The sequence below is a fragment of the Adiantum capillus-veneris genome, chromosome 17 (assembly GCF_014529385.1).
Source record: "Adiantum capillus-veneris isolate H3 chromosome 17, ASM1452938v2, whole genome shotgun sequence".
Lineage (NCBI taxonomy): Eukaryota > Viridiplantae > Streptophyta > Polypodiopsida > Polypodiales > Pteridaceae > Adiantum > Adiantum capillus-veneris.
Window position 1 is genome coordinate 40425193 of NC_140947.1, and position 21251 is coordinate 40446443.

Sequence of the window (21251 nt, forward strand, 5' to 3'; positions counted from 1 at the left end):
TAGACGCAAGAGTCTCCTAGCTTATTTGTTCAAGAAAAATACGGGTTTATATGAAAGAGTTTTAACAAAATTAGGTATTCGGGGATTAAAAGTGAAAGGACGTTAGCGTGAAAAAACTATCTTTTTGCCTCCTCCAGGGGTTTGATTTATCGCCTATTGTAATTGGAGCAGTTGTCTCATTCTCGGGTCAACAGAGGTTTATGATATTTAGTGGAGAGGAAGCAATTTACGAGTATTCGTCTTGAAGATATTGATCTAGTTGTAGTAAGCATAGGTCCTCATCATCCCTCAATGCACGGTGTTCTCCGGCTTGTTGTTGCTTCGCAGGGTGAAAATGTTGTTAATTGTGAACTAATATTGGGATATCTGCATCGAGGAATGGAAAAAATTGCCGAAAATCGAACAACTTCGCAATATCTTCCCTATGTGACGAGATGGGATTATTTAGCTACTATGTTTACTGAAGCAGTTACGGTCAATGCACCGGAAAAATTGGCAAATATTCAGATACCCAAAAGAGCTAGTTACATACGCGTAATTATGCCTGAATTAAGTAGAATAGCATCTCACCTGTTATGGCTCGGGCCATTCCTAGCGGATATCGGTGCACAAACCCCCTTCTTTTATATATTTCGGGAAAGGGAGATGATTTATGACTTGTTCGAGGCGGCTACGGGTATGAGAATGATGCATAACTACTTTCGAATTGGGGGAGTTGCCGCGGATTTGCCATACAGATGGATCAATAAATGCTTGGATTTTTGCCAATATTGCCTGCCAAAAATCTATGAGTATGAGCGATTAGTTACGAAAAATCCTATTTTCTTAAAACGAGTGCAGGGAGTAGGTTTCATAAACAGACAGGAAGCCATCAATTGGGGATTATCTGGACCTTCGTTACGAGCTTCAGGGGTTCAATGGGATCTCCGGAAAATTGATCATTATGAGTGTTATGATAAGCTGGATTGGCAGATTCAGTGGCAGGGGGAAGGAGATTCTTTGGCTCGATATTTAGTATGAATCGACGAAATGAAAGAATCAATAAATATTCTTCGACAAGCTTTAAAACTTCTCCCGGGAGGTCCATATGAAAATCTAGAGGGTCGGCGTCTTGTGCAAAAGAAAGACAAAATAGATTGGAACGGTTTCAACTACCTATTTGGTGGAAAGAAATCTTCTCCTACTCTTAAATTGCCTAAACAGGAACATTATGTAAGAGTAGAATCTCCTAAGGGAGAATTGGGAATTTTTTTAATTGGAGATGTTAGTGTCTTTCCTTGGAGATTGAAAATTCGTCCACCTGGTTTTACAAATTTGCAGATTGTCCCTCAATTGATTAGGGGAATGAAACTCGCGGATATTGTGACAATATTAGGTAGTATAGACATCATCATGGGAGAGGTTGATCGTTAGAATGATAAATAGTACCGAATTTTGCAGAAATAAACTAATTCATCTTTTTGACGAGTTAGAAATTACAATGAATCTTTCCAAATCAATTTGGATTTTTGCTTCTACTCTTCTTCTAGTTTTGGGAGTCACGACGGGAGTTTCAGTAATTGCATGGCTCGAATGAAAAGTATCCGCGGGGGTTCAGCAACGAATTGGACCAGAATATGCAGGTCCACTAGGAATTATTCAATCCCTAGCTGATGGAATTAAACTTCTTTTAAAAGAAGATATCATTCCAGCTAAGGGTAATGCCTGGTTATTTGCCGTCGGATCGGCTGTCATAGTCACACCAGTATTTATTACTTATTTGGTAATACCTTTTGGCCAACATATCATATTATCCGATTCGGGAATAGGTGTCTTTTTCTGGATTGCTATCTCAAGTATTGTACCCCTGGGTCTTCTTGTGGCAGGGTACGGTTCAAATAATAAATATTCTTTTTTAGGCGGTCTCAGAGCGGCGGCTCAATCTATCAGTTCGAAATACCCCTAGCTCTATGTGTACTGTCGATATCCCTACGTGCGATTCGCCAAGCACGAATGAAAAAGATAGAAACGTTTTTACCTTGTAATAACAGTAAAAATTTCGTTAGATGATAACCAAATAGTTATCTGGGTGAACTCAAACAGCGTTTTTGCAGTTGCGGAGTCAAACCCAATAGTTCGTAGATGAACTGAAAACTTATCCAAGCGATGCAAGAGGCATGATCCCAAGGCTGTGATTCACTCTCTAGTCTCGAAGCGGATGGGAAGAGGCAGTCAATTTCTGTTCCCCCTTGGAGTTACAAAAAGTGATGAGCAAGAAACACGAATATACGCAAGAGATTTTCGAGGCGGGGGTAAATTAAATAGTATACGTAGAACATATTATTTGGAAAAATAAGGGAATGAAGTTGGATATTTAGATCTATTTATAGATGTACCTATCTCTACCTTTCCCACATTTGTTCCCCTCCCCGCTTTACCATATGAAATAGACTCAGCTTCGGTAGGGATAACTGAGTAGTAGTGGCTTGGTCCACCCTCTCAGGCCCGACACTTTAGTTTTGAGCTATCTTCCACCAGCAGGATGATAGTGATGCAGGAGGGGCGACCTACACTCCAGCCTGCTATAGAGCTTACTCCACAGGAGTGGTGCAGTGAGAGAGAGGAGTGTTGGGAGCTCATCAGTGGCCTGGCACTCTGGTTCATCTGGCGGCCCCGCTGCTTCTGCATCTTTGAGGCTCGCCCCGTGCCACAAGCAGAGCATGTTCGTGACTTCTGGCTAGAGTTGATCCACACTCTCAGAGGACAGTTTGAGGGACTACAGGGTAGCTCCGACCGCATACGGGAGCACAGAGAGGCTTTCCTTCGACTCTGGCGTCCTAGGTCTTTCTACACCATGGTCCAGGGTGTACTCCGATGGCACTACCGACCACCTGTGTGGCTTTTCCCTCCCCCCATTTCTTGATTTAGCCCCATTGTACATATGCTGGTTTTTTCATTGCGAGAGTCTCCCACCATGGTTGTTGTAGCCCTCTCTTGAAGAGGTGGTTGTAGCCCTATGGGCAGTTTCGGTAACTAATAGAAGGATCTTTTTCTCAAAAAAAAAAAGTTTCTAAAGATTACTTCCCAAATGACAAACAATATATACATTGACCACACAACCAACCAGTGTCACATTGAAGTGGGGCATTTGTTGCATCTTTAAAGATATAGATTTCTAAAAAGACTCAGTAAGGGCAACACAACTTGGCCTTACTTGCATGCGAAAGCAATGTGCTAAAGAACACTTTGGCCCCCTGAAGGCCACACTTCTTACTCAAATAAGGGACCAAGTTTGAAGATTGAAGAACAACAAAAGACTTCATGAAGACCAATTGTGACTTCAAGTGGAAAAGACCTGATCTAACTAGGTACCTTATCAAATTGAAGATTATGACCATTGGAAAACCAAAGCTGGTGTGTCTCACCTAAAGTCAGGAAGGCATGTCCTGAAGGTAAGTTACTTGCACATCTCAAGTGCTACATTGCAACGATATCTACTTTAAAATTGACTCATATAAGAGTCTCTACGTGGATCGACGTAGCAGGTGGTTTCACGCACTCTGGGTTACCTTTGGGAAATTCTACTTACATTCAAAGCTTACTTTCTCCAACCTTTTGCAAAAAATACGTATATATTCACACTTATTCCAAAAAGTACATAAAGAAAGAAGTCTGCAATGCATAAGGGTACACTTTGCACTTAGATGCATCCCTATGAGCTCGGCTTTTGCATAGCCAACTCTCACACAACCCACTTCTAGCTCAACAAAGATGTGGAACTTTCATCAATCAAGGTGTATATAAGGGAGTAGATCCACTCGAAGGGCTGCCGAGCAGGGATCCTCCACCTAGATACATACGCTAGTCTCACTTCACGCAGTAATGCATCCCATCGTAAGGTTCAAGAGAGGAATGCTATGCCCCTCGAACGGATCACACCTTGGGGCCAGGGACTATGTGGGGCTAGGAACTCAAACCAATTTGGCCACCCGAGGCGAATTGATGGCAAGATGGAATGCAACTTAGGCTAGCACCAAGTTGAGCCCGCACTCGAGAATTGACAGGAACACATCGGATCTCTAGTTGGATGGCCCTTGAGAGAGTTGTAAGACCATGTGAGGCACACCTAGTGGGAGGCACTCATCTGGATTGGCAAGCAACTTATGGGTCTTGCACCTCAATCATGTGAGATGAGGATGGAAGCGTCACACTCACAAAATCTCCATAATAGGCCTTGAGGGGTGCGGTAAGTATCCCCTAGAAAACATTTCCATGTCATGACCGAACTTAATGTGTCTCAGCTTAATATTGTGCCATTTTCAATTTCAAAAAGGCTGGTTGAGGGCAAGGGGAAAAGGATAAATTTTGCCCCAAAATAGAGAGAAATAGTGTAAAAACCCAAAAAATAAACCTAATTTTCTAAAATTTCCTCTTTGCAAATTCAAGAAACCGAATTTTGTATGTTTGGAAAAATGATTTTCTCTGAACACTTTGACCAAAAGACCATCACAAGTCTTCAAGTCTTGAACTTTATAAAGAAAGCAATCGACACATTGGGATGCTATATAGTACATACCTAAGGTGGCTCCGTGCTTACTTTGTTCTCACTTTCTAGACTACGGCTCTAGCCTCTTGTTGGTAGTGTTAGAGCACATTCGCACACCCCTCTTTCCGTGTTGAGGTTGTCGTCACCTACCTCTGCAACAAGCCTGAAAAAGGAGCCGTTGCTTCAATCCAACATGTCGTCTAGTGGAGAAAAGAAGCCGCAAGCAAAGACAATGGAGTTGATGCCACCAAAACATTTCCATAGTCCGCGTGCAAAACTTACCTTGGGATTTGAAGGGCACCCTTTTCTTTCGGAAGAGGTCCTTTGGAGGTAGTACCCTTCCCTAGGGAAGAGCTTATTCAATTCAATTCTCGAAACTTAGCGACATGTTTGGCAAAAGATGAAGAAGACAAGGTGTTCAAAGGGAAGCTAAAACTCACGAAAAAGTCAGTCCTAAGAGCATTTGTAGAATTCAAGATCTTCACCTTGCTAAAATAAAAGTGTGACCAAAGCACAAGAAAATTAAGTCAATATTGCTAGTTTCACTACCACAAAGCGGGACTTAACTCTATGACAAACTCATAAAATCTTTGACCTTCATAAGACCAAAACAAGGGAAAGGTTAAGTTGGCATTCTAAACGAATGAAATGAAACAAGGTAAAGATTTAAGGGGTCCACACACACACACACACACATACCTCGATTCCAATGAAGTGAGAGAGGGGGGACACTCCCATATGCACACATTTAAATCCAAAAACGTTCAAATGTCACATGAAAAACATCCAACAATTTAATTCAATGGTAAAAGAAATGCACCAAAAATCTTTGCTTTTTCTTATGCCCTTATGTATGAATGTTATATTTATTGACCTCATGGAAACATAAAGCATATAAAATATTAGTGAGAGTTTAGGAATTGATTTAGTTCTTGTATAAATATATCAATAAAACAAATTACATAATAAAATGATGCACGCTATTAAATGAAAGAAATCCACAATATCTTTAGGATAGAAATAAATATTAAAAATGTCTAAATCTAATCCCTAATAATAATACATACACTAAAGTAACAAGGTGACATTTACATATCAAAATAAAAAAGTTAAAAAAAAAATCTTAGTTGTGAAAAAATTCTAAAGTTAATCCTTAATAATAATACATGTACTAAAGTAATAAGGTGACATTTGCATATGAAAATCAAAAGTTGAAAAAAATTCATAGTGGTGAAAAAATTCTTTCATTTACGAAAAATTTATAATTTTTTAGTTAGAAATTGTTTGTAAATGAAAAGAAAATTTACAAGGAAAAAAGTATGTTTTAAATTAAAAAGTTGACAAAAAAGTCATTAGATCCTTAAATGAAGAGATCCATTTATAAACTAAACAAAGATTTTTAAAAAAGTCAAGTGAGCAGTAAATAAAGGGACCAAATTACATTGATGGAAAGACCCATTTACATTATATATAAAAAATAACCTTTATAAAACAAGGAAGTCAATTGAGCATTAAAAGAAGGAACCAAGTTACAATGATGGAAAGACCCGTATGCATTATAAAACAAGTTCACCTAACATGTGTCACCAATCCGTGATTCTTAATCAACGGTCCAAAAAATGCACCAATTCCCCACCCACTCTCCTATGGCCTTCTGAAGGCAAAAACGAAATAAAGTCATCTAAAACAAAAAGACCCATTGACAATTTTACAAATTAAACAAAGAAGACTTTATATGTCACATGAAAAGGGAAGTCAATTACGCATTAAAAGAAGGAACCAAGTTACAATGATGGAAAGACCCGTATACATTATAAAACAAGTTCACCTAACATGTGTCACCAATCCGTGATTCTTAATCAACGGTCCAAAAGTGCACCAATTCCCCACCTACTCTCCTATGGCCTTTTGAAGGCATAAAAAGAAATAAAGTCATCTAAAACAAAAAGACCCATTGACAATTTTACAAATTAAACAAAGAAGACTTTATATGTCACATGAAAAGGCATGCCCAAACCGTATTGTATCCACTCTTGTTTAGTGGCTCCACATTTCAAAACCAATTTAAGATCCCGTGCAAATCTTGAAAATTTAAATGCAAAAGCGTTTGCAGTTTCAATTCACATGCTTTGTCTCGTATCCATCCTTCGGCCCTATCACGTCTCCACCTCGTTCACATAGCTTGCCCTGCCCAATAGCACGAGAGACAAGCTCTCTTGTACCTATAGGAGAATCATGACCATGGAGCTAGCATACCCTATCCCCTCCATTAAAATGCTCTGCTCTCTCCTCATGCTTCTCTGACCTCCCCTGGTTCTCCAACCTTCTCTGCCATTCCTTGCACTCCACAACGAGCCACACATACTCTAGAACATGTCGTTTTTTGACTTGCTCCACCTTTTCGTTGTGGTTCTGTCCTATTGGTAGTTGTGTCTCCTTCACACACACACACACACACACACACACACACACACACACGTGTGTGCACACGCTACTTTTGCCAACCCTTGGTGCATGACTAGTCCTATATGAGGTAGTCGAGTTATGTAGAAGATGGAGATAGGGAGAGAGACCTACCCATCTCTCCCATCCTAGAGAAGATGTGCAGATCTATAGCCCAACATGTGAGAGCTAGTGACGAAGATAAGGAGCGAGATCCCCCCCCCCCCCCCCCCCCCCCCAAAATCCTCTGGCAACAAGTTGCCCATTGCTGTAGCAAACTGTCGTGGCTCGCACTCCAACGACGAAAATATATCATCCAGACATGCAAACAAAAGCCACAGAGAGAAATATATCTCATCCATTTCCTTCTCCTACCAAATTCCCAAGCAGATCTTTTGAGATGAAACTCCACCATTCACTTCTATTATATTTCATTATGGATCTTTAAAAAAAGTGGAGCAAAGAGGCATGCCACATGTTGTTAGAGATCTCCCGAGCGCTCTGTGTGTGTGTGTGTGTGTGTGTGCGCACGCGCACACGTGCGAGAGAGAGAGAGAGAGAGAGAGAGAGAGAGAGAGAGAGAGAGAGCTCAAGCCCTCAAAATATATGTACAGAAAGCTTTTAAAAAAAGTCAAGCAAAGAGTCGTGCCACACCTCACGCTCCAGCCTCCCCCTCTCAAACGTGTGCACATCCCATAAAGGGTGTAGAGGATTCCTACACATAGCCCATAACGAGAAGAAGAAGAAGAAGAAGAAGAAGAAGAAGCGAGTTTTAACATCGTAGGGGAGAGAGAGAGAGAGAGAGAGAGAGAGAGAGAGAGAGTTTTATTTATTTACATTATACATAACTCATGAGATACAATATACAAAGACCTTTGCCTACAATACTAGTACAAAATCATGTATTTCTTAGACAGTTTATCCAAAAAATACACCATAATTACAAGCCGAAACAGTAAGATGGTCTTGTATAGTATGAAAGTCAAAAGTACAAAGTACAACACTCCTTTTTAATGAGCAGCCAAGGAAAGAGCACCCTTACTTGCATCCACAGTAAGAAAACAACCAAGAGATTAGTTTTCAAACATTGCAGGTAACTGGGGTGAACCTAGTTGTTATCCATGTCACCTAGGCACTAGAAAAGAAGAACAAAAATGCTGCTAAAAAAATTATGAAGTGTAAAAACTTTTTGTGTTATTTCCTTCAGATGTCATAAGTTTCTCAATAAACCAAGCAAATAGAAACCTATTTGTTCAATGAGAAAGACTAGCAAGCTGCTTTGAGCTAATAGTTTCCATGCAATCATTATGATACCAAAGCATAGATCATGTAGACCAATAACATCAGTAATTCAGCTTATCCTATCAAATGTAACCCACCCAAGCATTTGTTATCCCGAGCAATTGCCTACTTTAGAAGTCATATGCAGGCAAAAGGTCATTGTTTATAAGAAACCGTATGAGGTGTTAACAACACACTACCAGCAAAGGGCAGTGAAAGGCCGAGGGGAGACTGAACCATGGATCCTCCTCCCAGACAACCTATTATAGGAGAGCCCATGACCCTTTTCCCTAAACTGATCCCTTGTCCTCACTTCAGTCCCCGGCTCTTGGCCTAAGTCCTTGACTCCCCTAGGTCGGGCCCTACCCTCTAGCCCTTGGCCTGACATTACTTCCCCCTTGGAGAAGCGTTTTTGTCCTCTAAAACACAAGTGGTAGTATCTTTATAAGAACACTGATGTTTTCCTTGTTGGCATCCCATACGCGGGCCAATTGTCCATATGACTGATACTCGGTGCACTGAGGAGGTTCAATGAAATCAAGAGCAACATCTTGATTTTCAACATTGTTGTCCTTTGCAACCACTTGTATCTAAATGGTAACTCAATTTATAACTCACTTGAGTACTTTAAAGGAGTAACCACAACTAAAAGGTATCTAAAGGCATAACCAATTTTCAGACTTTCGGAAGGTACTAGAATAATGCCAGAAAACCTTGGCGCAATTGTCCATGAAGTTGTGAGCCAGATTTCCAACTCGCGTGAGGATCTTGAAAAGCTCATGGCTACTAAGGGATAGAATAGGGATTGTACTCATGTCAGACTTCTGAACATTTTGGAACACACGGAACTACATGTTTGCCTCTAATGTAGGTTACATGCCAACATACTTTGTCAGCACACCTACTAAGTTCTTGACTTATGAAACTATTGAAACGGTATCCAACCCCACCACAACAGGTGTTCAAAGTTGAAAACCTTACGTAAGCAAATTCTAAAATACGGAGAGAATCGCCCATTTAGAATGCGTTGTGCTAATGTATACGCTTAGCAGATCTTTTAGCAAAGAATACATGTAAGCTGCCCATCCAACGCGAGATGAATAGTAGCAGTAAGAGTGAGGTACTTTCCGCCAACACTTACAAACAGCCTTCCCAGATGACTGGTAAATGGGGTTCACCATATCGTACAACCTTACTGAGGAATCCACAATGTCCTGAATAACCATCTTGGTTATCTTGGAAGATCCACAAGCACCCAAACCGAGCCATGACCTCTATTGGTGATTGGTAGACCCAAAAGTAATCTCAGAGAGATACTGCACATAGAGTGCAAAATGCTTCATAAGCAACTGATGTGATGAATATGCATGCCACTCCAAATCAGCCTTTGCTAAACACTAGGGCCCATAACACCTAGTGTGCATGCATATCCATGATTAGCTTTGCCAGTACTTATGGCGAATGTGATGTGTTGAGCACACATTAAAGAGGAGTGTAAATAGTTCTAAAAGGAAACTAAATACTTCCTACTGCAATCATTTGCAAGCCTTGCCGAAACGTTTGAACCATAATAGAAGGTGAAACATTAATCACTTCTAGGGACAAACAATGAAACTTTTTCATTAACAACTCATAGCCTTGCTATATGTATAAACAACCATCTGTAATGTTGTTTAGCAGTAATTGTACCTTAACAAGTCATTCTAAATATCCGACAATTTTTGGCCACCGAAATTGTTCCTGATACGTCGTGCTGAAAATGGTCTAGAAAACAGATGTGAGCAGCACCTAGGGACTTTGTCGTGACACATACTTGAAATAGGGGGCGCCAGTGCCAGTCTCGGAGACTCATATTCTCCACATGTGGAATATGTCTCATGTAAGAATGTCTGAAAAAAGAACATCCTTCAAGTACAAGATGTACTTGTGCGTGGAGGTAACTACAAACACTCTACAATGTTTGTGAGAGGGACCCTCATTAGCATTGCTCCACACTGGCTAAACCGAACTCTTTGAGTTCCTAGACCATGTTGCATCCCATGTGACAACATGTGCCAAATAAACCCTACAAGTGGGCTATAACTGCAAAATGGAGAAACTTATTATGGACATCACAGCCCAAATTTCTTGGCTCTTATATGACCGTGTCATTTCTCTGAAGAGCAAACATAGTTTATGCATCCTACATAAAAAAGCAAACCAAAAGAAACAAAACCAAAACAGAAGCGTGCCTGAAGCGGAGTGAAGAGCACTGGCCAAAGTTCCCACCGGAAAAGGTATAGGAACACTAATTGAAAATTAATGAAATGCAAGTAGTATTGCACATGTAACCGTGGGTGTTGCCTTTGCAAACCAGACCCCTTGGGTAAAATCAGCATTGTCAAACCCCTGGGTTAAACATTGCAGGAAAACTGCTCAACTTGCAGCCGATAGTATCTTAATTCAACTTTGGAAGTTGAAATTATCCATGAACCCTTGGCAGCTGATGGACTGCTTTCCTTGAAATTGCAAGTGTGAAGATTCCAAGAATTGACCATCGCACTTTAATAAGTGATTTAATAATCACGAGCTAGGTCTTACCCCAAAACTGGACTCATATAGACACTCGTAGTGCTAGAGATAAAATAGGAGATCCACTGATGTTGGAGTCGTATCACAACTAGACCTTTTTCGGACCCAAAACTCCATAATCTTGGGTTTTTGTGAACAACCGTGCTGTCTGAAATGCTAGCGTCATCTATACACCTTGGTAGAGATAAGCCCTTACGAGTTTAAGACGTTCAAGAACTCAACTGGATTTTTGCACTTAGTGTGTAGTGCTAAAATATTGCCCAAAAAATCACTAATGGCAAGACTCTTGCTTGTCCATTATAATCGTTGGGTACTTAACTGGATAGAAGTGTTCTATCTTGAAATCAATCACCGATAGACTACAAACAGATGGCTCTTAGCCATGCCAAAATAGGTGTCAATAGCTGGCACTTAGCCCTTCCTGTTACCGTATTAACATAAAAAGATTGCAATAAAATCATGCCTAGTTTCACCTTTCCCCCATAGAAGTTGGAAAGAGAGAGAGAGAGAGAGAGAGAGAGAGAGAGAGAATGCTGGGCTGAGGAAATCCCCTTACTCTAACGTTGCCTGTGAATAAACATAAAAATAAAATGTCTAAAAATAGCAACAATTGAGCTCGTCCTTGACATAGTAACTAGTGCTATAGCGGAAGCATATGCAATGATGGTGTTGTACAACCATTGTACTAGTATGCCATGCATACGAAGCAAAAACTAGAGGAATAAGCCCCTGGCTTCAATGATTGTCTCAACCATGGGAGTTAGGGTACGTGCCTTGCACGATTACACCGGCATGGATACATCACAATGCACCATTGCGTAAACTGTGAGCTTATATCCACATAGTGTGAAAGATGTGTGACAAATAGCATTGTGCTAATAGTCATAAGAGAAACCTTGCTTCGCAGGAAAAGTGGCAAAGCATTGTGCTATGAATAATGGCTTCGTATGAAGTCTGCCTAAGCACTTGTCACCCACTTGTGGCCAGGGTGTTGAAAATTCCTCGAATCTGGTGCATAGCCATATGTACTGCTTGAGTGAGTTAGGGTATGTATCATATACACCCTCATATAATGTTTTTTTTTAAAAATCTACAGATAGCTAGGCAAGGTTTTCCAAGTTCATATGCTAAGAGCATATTCCAAACTGTGGAAAGCACGATGCCAAATGCCAAAAGGGAAGCCTTCCTTCACCTTAGTAAGCACGGAGTTCTTGTGCTTATAGCTAACAGATACTCTGGCCAATGAACAATATTGTATCGACCTTGTTGAGCATTCACAGATAATGGACCGTGTTGAATGGTACAACGTATTGTACAACATCCATTGCAATGTGCATACCATAGATATCAAGCACATGCTTAATAAACAAAAAATCAATTGCGTACCTTATCAAGTACGGTAGCCATCGGAACAATCGATGTTTGAATGGAGCCTTGCTTTTGTTGTCCCAATGATGAACAATTATCGACCCTGTCGACCATTGGTCGATGTGTTCGATTTACCTTGATCTTGAGACCGGTCATCAAGATCGTCTTTGCCTAGGAGCCTTGTCCCATCCAAAATTCAAATTCCAAAGGTAAGCGGCCCTGCCGAGCAGCTGTATACTCGTGCTTAGACCTTGCCTTGCCAACAGTTTGAAGTATCCATAATCAACCTGGAGGCATATCTATTGTTGAACACCAATATGATGATAGTGTCGATCTTTTGTGAATAGCAATTGAAGCCTTGAAAGATTCTCCTACAGAGGACCATGTCCTCATCAAGACTGCTTTGAAGCGGTGATTGAAACGTCCCTTGTACAGATGAAGCCGTATTATCAATGTTTTAGCCCTCTTTGGGACTCTGAAAGAAATCTCCTTGGGTAATCTTCTTAGTGTCAACAACATGCATGATTTGTCTTTGCAAATTGCTCAGTTTGCAAAGATTTGAAAATCTTCGACTGCCCATGCACTATTCCCGACCACCACCATGTTGTCGAAATTGTGTAGTTTCAAAAATTGCAAATGATTTGCATGCCGTGCAGCAAAAAAAAAATAAAAAATGATGTTTTCATGCCTTGGATAATCACCTCATGAGCCGGAGCCGAGGTTCTTAGTATGGAGATGCATAGTCACCCCTGCAAGCCGGAGTCGACCATGGAATTCAGCTCTTAGCTGAGGAGGTTGCCCAAAATTGGGCTCCCCTTTTTTTTGTTTGCTCACCAAAAGTGGGAAAAGGAGCTTGGCACTGGCTTAGTTTCTCGCAGACAGCACATAGGGGGAAAGAGAGCTCGTGTCGCCCGCTACAGCCTATTTCGGCCATACCTGTAGAAGCAAAAATTGTTCAGTATCCCCTTGCACACCCTTTTGGTTCCAATCTCGCCTTGTTTGGTGAAGGTTGCCGATGCTTCCTCGACCTCCAAGGGACGGTACCTGCGCGTTGTGCCGAGCTTGGATGTCTTCGTCCTCCACCCAAGGGGTCTTGCCCATGCTGCGGCCTATCGGCTGCCGGTCCCTTCTCCTCTAACCAAGCGATCATGCCCGCCATGGGGGAGGGAGAGATAGAGAGAGAGAGAGAGAGAGAGAGAGAGAGAGAGAGAGAGAGAGAGAGAGAGAGAGAGAGAGAGAGAGAGAGAGAGAGAGAGAGAGAGAGAGAGAGAGAGAGAGAGAGAGAGAGAGAGAGAGAGAGAGAGAGAGAGAGAGAGACCTTACTTCCATGCCCTCCACCCTCCTTCTCCTTTGTCCCCCCGAGCTCTGATACTAGTGAAAGGCCGAGGGGAGACTGAACCCTGCATCCTCCTCCCAGCCAACCTATTATAGGAGAGCCCATGGCCCTTTGCCTTAAACGGATCCCCTATCCACACCTTCAGTCCGCTGGCCCTTGGCCTAACTCCTAACTCCTCTAGGTCGGGCCCTGCCCTCTAGCCCTTGGCCTAATAGGCAATACCCAGTAGTATACAAGAAGCCTATAGCAAGCTAAGCCCAACAGTAGGCTGTTCAAAGCAAATACAGCCAATGAGCCTAAGTTTCTTGACCAATAGTCGGCCTAGAAGGCTGATAGATTATCAGAAACTCACCCAACAGTAAGAAGGACTGCTACCATGTCACAAATACTAAGTAGACCTTCTAAAGCCTTCAAATGATCTAGCTGTAGACAACAGTAGCCAGGCTCAGAGTATCAAAAGCCTACAAAAAATTGAAAGATAGTCAAAGCCAACAAATTTTTTTTGTTTTTGCTAACCTGTCAGGAATCAACACATTCAAGCTTGTTAGATTTAGCCAATACCCCAAAAAAAGAATCAGCAAAATTTGCATGATAATTGACGGTTTTTTCCAAAAAGACTAATAGTAATCAGTCAAGCAACTGTGAGAGAGCCTTGTAGGCCCCAAAAGGGACTACAAACTGTTAGACAATCAACTGTCTATAGGGGCATAAGAGTTGCTAGAAGAAGGAGGAAAGAAGCAGCTAAAAGCAGAGCAAGCCATGTATATACCAAACACTATTCCCATAAAATATACCAGCTGCCTATTACAAAGTCAGAGATAATAGTACCTATTCAGGCCAGTAACAAGTGACCACAAAGAAAATATCTTTCAAGACTGAGAAAGCTCTTAGTTCTGAACCAGAGAGCTACCCTTTAAGCCCAAAAAGAATCTTGCTATGGCCTGCACAATGTGGCATCATAATTGGAGCCTGGACAAAATCATGTAACCATATTAAAACAGTGTAGAACAAAAGGCTATGTCAAGGTCTAAAAGACCCCTTAGACCCCATCACAACAGAATGTAGCAGCAGTAGTTGAATCTTTCAGAAGTTATCAACAACCTGCCCAAAAAGATGTAGACAACAACCTGTAAATGTCAGCACATTGTATCAAAGGCAACTAGATAAGGTAGCAACTCAACCCGAGCTATACATGTACAACCTTAATCAAATACACAAGAAACTAGCAAGTGACCAACTTCCAATCCCAGAGCTAGCAGTACCTAGCCAAACAAGCAGGGTGGTCAACAGACAATTGCCAAAGAAAACTGTCATGTTGAAGGATTTCCTCATATAAAGACTAGTGAGCTACCAAGAGAGAGCCCCAGTATCAAAAGGGCCAGATGTTTATGGAAGTAAAAAGTGATCATGCCCTTGTAAACCAAGGTTTTAGATGATGTACAGAAGTAAGCCATCTTCTCCATACCTGGATAATCTCCAGAAAAATAGTAGCCAAAGGTTCATGGCTTTTAGAGAAAAATCCATACCCAAGGCAAGAGCCAAGTTCAAAAAATAGAGCCTGGTTACCTCTAATGTCAATAGAACAAGAACAACTTGTTCCAAAGCAATAATTCTTTAAAAAGTGATTTTATGGTTACCATTTATCTCAGAACCAGTGTTATCTGCCTGTAAGTTAAGGTTTAGTGATTGTTCTAGATGTGAGTTCTAGGTTCAGGTTGTCAAAGGAGATTATTTGAGGAAGGCATATCAAACATTAACCAAACTCACAATTCCACCATGATCTTAAAAATCCCTTGAAGAATCCCATATTCCAAAGGATGTTGGACAGTAGCAGCCATCCCTGATATAGTAATGAGCAGCAGTTGTGACTAACTATAACAGTAAAGGTCGTGGTCACAGACAAAGCCAGTTTACAGCTAAAATATCAAAAATCTCACAAGAATAAAATTTGTGAGGGATTATACCCTTATTCCCCCAAAAAAAGATTTTTGACAACCTCATTTAAACCGATGTGATTACCATAGAATTTGAAGCCATATGGACCAATTAAATAAACAAACCCCTAGAAATGTAAGATTTTTGCAACAAAATTGGTTGCATTCTAGTACTGTAAGCAGTGATAATAATCCAACCAATTGCTCAGCTAAGAAAGATCTTTTCCCCTTCATATTAAGAGGTTTGATTTACAAATTCAATGACCAAGAGAGACCCGAAAGGAGGGACCTTCACCACTAGTTTAGTGGTAATGTAGTTAATGCACAAAGGACTTGCCAACAGAATTCATAGGCATTAAAGAGGTTTGTTGGCAAAAAACCCCATCCTTAGAGTAGGTTTAACAAAAACAACCCGCTAGGTAAGTAATCCCAAATATAGGTAAGTGACCCATGTTTGGCATCAAATATTGACACAGGGCAAGTGATAAGGAGAGAGAGAGGGAGAGAGAAAAAACACAAATAGGGGAGGTAAGGTAATTTCATTGAAGTGCTTGAGTCAGTAAGCTAACTTTGAGAGAGAGAGAGAGAGAGAGAGAGAGAGAGAGAGAGAGAGAGAGAGAGAGAGAGAGAGAGAGAGAGAGAGAGAGAGAGATTGACTAACTGTTGAATGCATGTTAGTGATTGAAAGAGAGAGGACGTGTGCGTATGTGTGCATGATACACACCACTAGTATTCGGGAAAAATCATTTTTCTAAACAAGAAAATTTCCTTTCATTGACTTTGCCGAGAGGAATTTTTAGAAAATTAGTGGTATTTTTCGGGTTTTTACACTATTTTTCTCTATTTTGGGGCGAAATTTCTCCTTTTCCCCTTACCCTCAATCGACATTATTGAAATTGAAAACAGCACGATATTAAGTTGAGACACATTTTTACGAACACTACACACCACTACTTAGCAAACTAAACTAATAGGAGCGGTCTTGGAAATCGAAAGTACTTTAGCAATGACATCACATTGTTCTTTAAAAAAGGGCAAATCAAACAGAATTGACCACAGAGGAGGTGAGAAGAAGAGTTGTTTGTGTGTGTGTGTGTGTGTGTGTGTGTGTGTGTGAGAGAGAGAGAGAGAGAGAGAGAGAGAGAGAGAGAGAGAGAGAGAGCTATGGCAAGAAAGCTCCTGGTTGATTTTATCATAAGTGCAGGATATTGAATTTGCCTTTCTTCAAATGTACTCACTATGCTTGCACCTTGAAGGCATGTGGTTCTATTGAAGACCTTCACATGGGAGAGAGAATTCATGATGAGACATTGTTGGAAAAACATATTGTGCTTGGAAATACTTTGGTTGATATGTATATATGTCAAATCTGTTTACTCTATTAGGCAATGGTCATGCGAAGCATAGTTATTAGTTATTTTTGTGATAACTATGCCTCTTTTGTGGTCACGCCAAGGAGTAATTGGTTGCTTAGTACAACTACGCATACACCTTCTGTAACTAGGCCGATTTTGGCATAGTTACAATCGTAACCGGCTAGGCACTTAATGAACACGATGACTTTCAACCTATGCTTCAGCAAAAGCCTGCGATGGCCATCCTGCAACAAATGCAACACCAACACATGGAGTAGCAAGGTGCCCAACTCGAAAGTGACTTGGAGCAGCCAATGTTCGTCAGCTGCCAGGAGCTGGTTCAGCGCAACCGAATTTCACTTCGTGCAACCATGACAAAGTCTTTGATTGAGTTTGTAAATTGTAATCATGTTTTTCCTTAGTAGGCTTTAGTTATCTATCATGGATAGCTGGACCTCACATCACCATGCCCTTACACAAAGCCAAATTTAGATAAGATGACATGGCTAAAAATAAAGAAAAGTGGGGAATCTATAGGAGGGGGAGGGTCATTAAATTCAGGCAAGAAGTCGTTAGGGATTGGTAAGTGAACATGCAGAGGCATCTCAATGTGTGTGTGTGTGTGTGTGTGTGTGTGTGAGAGAGAGAGAGAGAGAGAGAGAGAGAGAGAGAGAGCCGTATCCGCCAACCTCTAAGGTATTTTTTATTTTATAACCATCAATCCCTGTACTCTTTGGAACCAAAGGAAAACCACCAAAGACCTCTTCATACAATTCCTCTTTCTATTGTGTTCTTTGAAGCCGTTGACAACAGTTGCTCCATGGCAAACATTGAAGCAATTGCTTAAAGATGCATTACCCAACACATCGTTCCAAGCTCTTAGGACAATTGCAGGTCAAAGCAGCCTGGTGGCCAAATGACACACCAAGAAAGAGTCCAACTCACGTTTGATGAAGGCAATGTTAGCGGCACTTTCAGTGATAGCTTCTGACAGAGATACACGTGCTTCTCATCAGAGTTAAGATCATTTATCCACAAATCTATGGGACTCTAAAGCTACACATTAGTTAGGGGTCTATAATTGAGAAATTGTAAAGGAAATTAATCCAAAGTTGATAATATGGTATATTTTTTGAAGCACGAGGATTTCGTTATGAGCTTCCCATAAGGGATTTGGCCTCTTTGAATGCAAGAAAATTGTTGGATGGTGACTTGGCCATAACCAGATAGCGTAGATAGAAGTACCTTATGGGAGGGTAACTCTTGAGGAGAGACCATGCATATAGGGGTTCCATTTTCTAGAAGGAGGCACCTCTCTAACATGGGCACATCTGAAAAAATGGAGCATAGGAAACCACTCCATGTTTCGGTAGGTGCACGTGCCTACAACCTTCAACAAGGTGACTTCGTTCAATCACGAGCTCCAAGAGTAGTTCATGGTGCCTTCGTTTAATCACGAGCTCCAAGAGTAGTTCACGCACTCTCTCACAAGACCCATGATCCAACCTCCCCCGTGCTTGCTGCAATCTAGCTACCCGTGTGTGTGTGTTTGTGGACACCCACCAACACAAGCCTTCCTCCACCAAACTTGGCTCCAATCATGTGGCTAGGTTTCTCTTGGTGCCTGGTTTGTGAGAGAAAAAGAGGTTGGTGGCTGAACAGTCAATTGCAATGCATCAACTGCTTTGAAAATTGCATAAAATAAGAGAGATCCATGTGGATGCAGTCAAGTTGTTCATGTGTGTGTGTGTGTGTGTGTGTGTGTGTGTGTGTGTGTGTGTGAGAGAGAGAGAGAGAGAGAGAGAGAGAGAGAGAGAGAGAGAGAGAGAGAGAGAGAGAGAGAGAAGTATCGCTGATCATAGGTAGCCAGGAGTGAGATGTCCATGCTACACTAAGGAACAACTCCATGAACAAAATATGATCCCCGTGTTTGTGTGTGTGTGTGTGTGTGTGTGTGTGTGTGAGAGAGAGAGAGAGAGAGAGAGAGAGAGAGAGAGAGAGAGAGAGAGAGAGAGAGAGAGAGGGAATCCATTAAACGTGTAGCTCCTCCCATGAGACAATCTATGATGGTTGCCTACTATTGTATCTTGCTCACAACAAAGAGGTAGAGATGCAAGCAAGCAAGAAAGAGTAGCTAAATATTAAGACAAGTTGCATTCCCAATGTTTAAGCCAATGTCAAAGCCAAAGTTGAAAATTTAAATATATGGAGGAGATGGATAGAGAGACGGACAAGAAATAGAAAGAGGGAGGGAGGGTATTATATAGTATTCTTCAATAATGCTCCTATGGTGCACATCAGTTATACATAACATGGTGAGTATACAATGGTCCTCCTTTCTTATTGTGTTGATGTTACTACTATTAGTTATGTAGTAAAAATGTTGCATAAGTCAATATTTTCTACAATAATGGAGAATCGATTATACAATTTTTGCTACAAAGGATGTCATAAAATCTAATATCTAACCAACCCAAATGATTTTCTCATATTACACGATCATTTAATGTGGGATAATAAACGGAAACAAGGGTTAGAATATAGACATGTGCTTACGGATCTATCTCAACACGGGGCCAATGGTAAAAGGGTCCAAATGAGAGATGGTCTATCAAAGAGCAAGGCTAACTAATGGAGCTTAAAAGACCTTAGGGTTAGCTTCATTAAAGACCTCCAATGGTTAGTGACCTTAGGCAAGCTAGGGCTGAGCTTGAGGTGGGAACCCGACCTAAGCTTGAGGTGCTTGTCATGCTTGATGACTAAGGTGCTTGAGGTGCTTGAGAAGCATGGGGGGTAAGGTGCTTGAGTCAAAAAGAGACCCTACAAAGGAGGGGGAAAGCCCCAAAGTTAGGGGAATCTTTGACTTAACCTCCCACTCACCCAAAGGGCACCCCTTTTCTCAAGGGGCAGATGGGACACATGTCAGACTCTCCCTATGCTTAGCCACATGGTGTGCTTGAATGCTATTGGTTGGGCTAAAGAGGGGTCCAATGAGCTTCTAGTGTCATCCAACAAATATCTAGATATTTTCAAGCTCTCTCTCTCTACGGGGTAAGGAGGACACTTGTCCAAAGACTACACATGTAGTTGAATTGCATGCTGCATGTGATTGGCTAGGGGGAGAGGGGTCCAATGAGCTTGAGGCATGAGAAAAAGATAGAACTCGCCCCAAGCAAGCAAGGGGTGTGCTGGGGGGGTACACACACACACACACACACACACACACACACACACACACACACACACACTCATTTTGTGGATTCGTTCTCACTTGGTGAAAGTAGAGGAACTCCACCTCCTTCTCCAAGCTTGTGAGAAGTAAGAGCCTACACCAACACTCTTGGCTATGGAATGCAAATCCAACCAAGAGCCATGCTTCAATGCTTAAGCTTGCAATCTTCTCCATCTTCATTACTATGCTATTATGTATGCTAGAAAGAAGAGTGATGATAAGTGAAGAACTATTTCTTTCTCCTATGGAATGTTTCTTCTTCCTCTTCCCTACCCTCATTCCCCGCTAGCTCTCTCCACCTTCGAAGATGTTTGAGGCCTTGGGACTGAGGCTTGGGATAGTTAATGCTTTCTACAAAGTTTATGTTATGCTTGTGATGCATGAAGCTTTCCATCTATTGCATCACCTAGGTCACAAAGAACACAAAGATTGCATTGTACCAAGTCTTTCTTGATGGGAGAAACTATAATACAAATGCCTATTGGAGGGGGGACCGGCTCCATATGAATCCGGTCTTCAACTATTGTCATGTTCTCTAAACTCTCTCTCTTGCAAAAATATTGTTCATGCCAAGATAACTAAGTACCATGTTTATGTTGCTACCATCAATTAAGTTGACCCGCTATGCTCACAAAGTAATCTCACAAGAAGTGCTTTATCTAATTCCCTAAGTCCGCTACTCTCAAAGTTCATAGGCCATTTCCATTACAGAGGAAAACTACAAAGAAAGCGCTGAGAATTCTTCATTTTGGAAGGAAGGATTCTGTTAAAAGACTACAGTCATGCTTAACTTCTTTGCCGTAGCAACGCACGGGTCACATAATAGTTTCTTTTTAACATGCAAATTTAAAAACGTGTCTCCTCCTTTCCCTTCAATATGCTCTTTTGAGATTCCCTTCAATAAAGCGAAAACCATTTTTTGTTTGTGTTGGCTCAGCGGTTATTTTATTCATTTCTTAATAGGCTCCCCTAATCCTTTCCTCCTAAGGAGAAAACTTAACATTTCCACCTTGACCACTAGGCTATGAGTCAAGGTGGATGTGTGGATTGGGTCCTGTGTGGATGGGGTAAGGATCCAGGATCGAACCCCCAGGCAACATCTTTCCTAATCAATTTCAAAATTCAACTACCCTAAAAAAAGAAATAATAAACATTTCTCTTCTCTTACCCCTTTAAAATGTTGGGGGCCGATTGGAACTCAACCTCT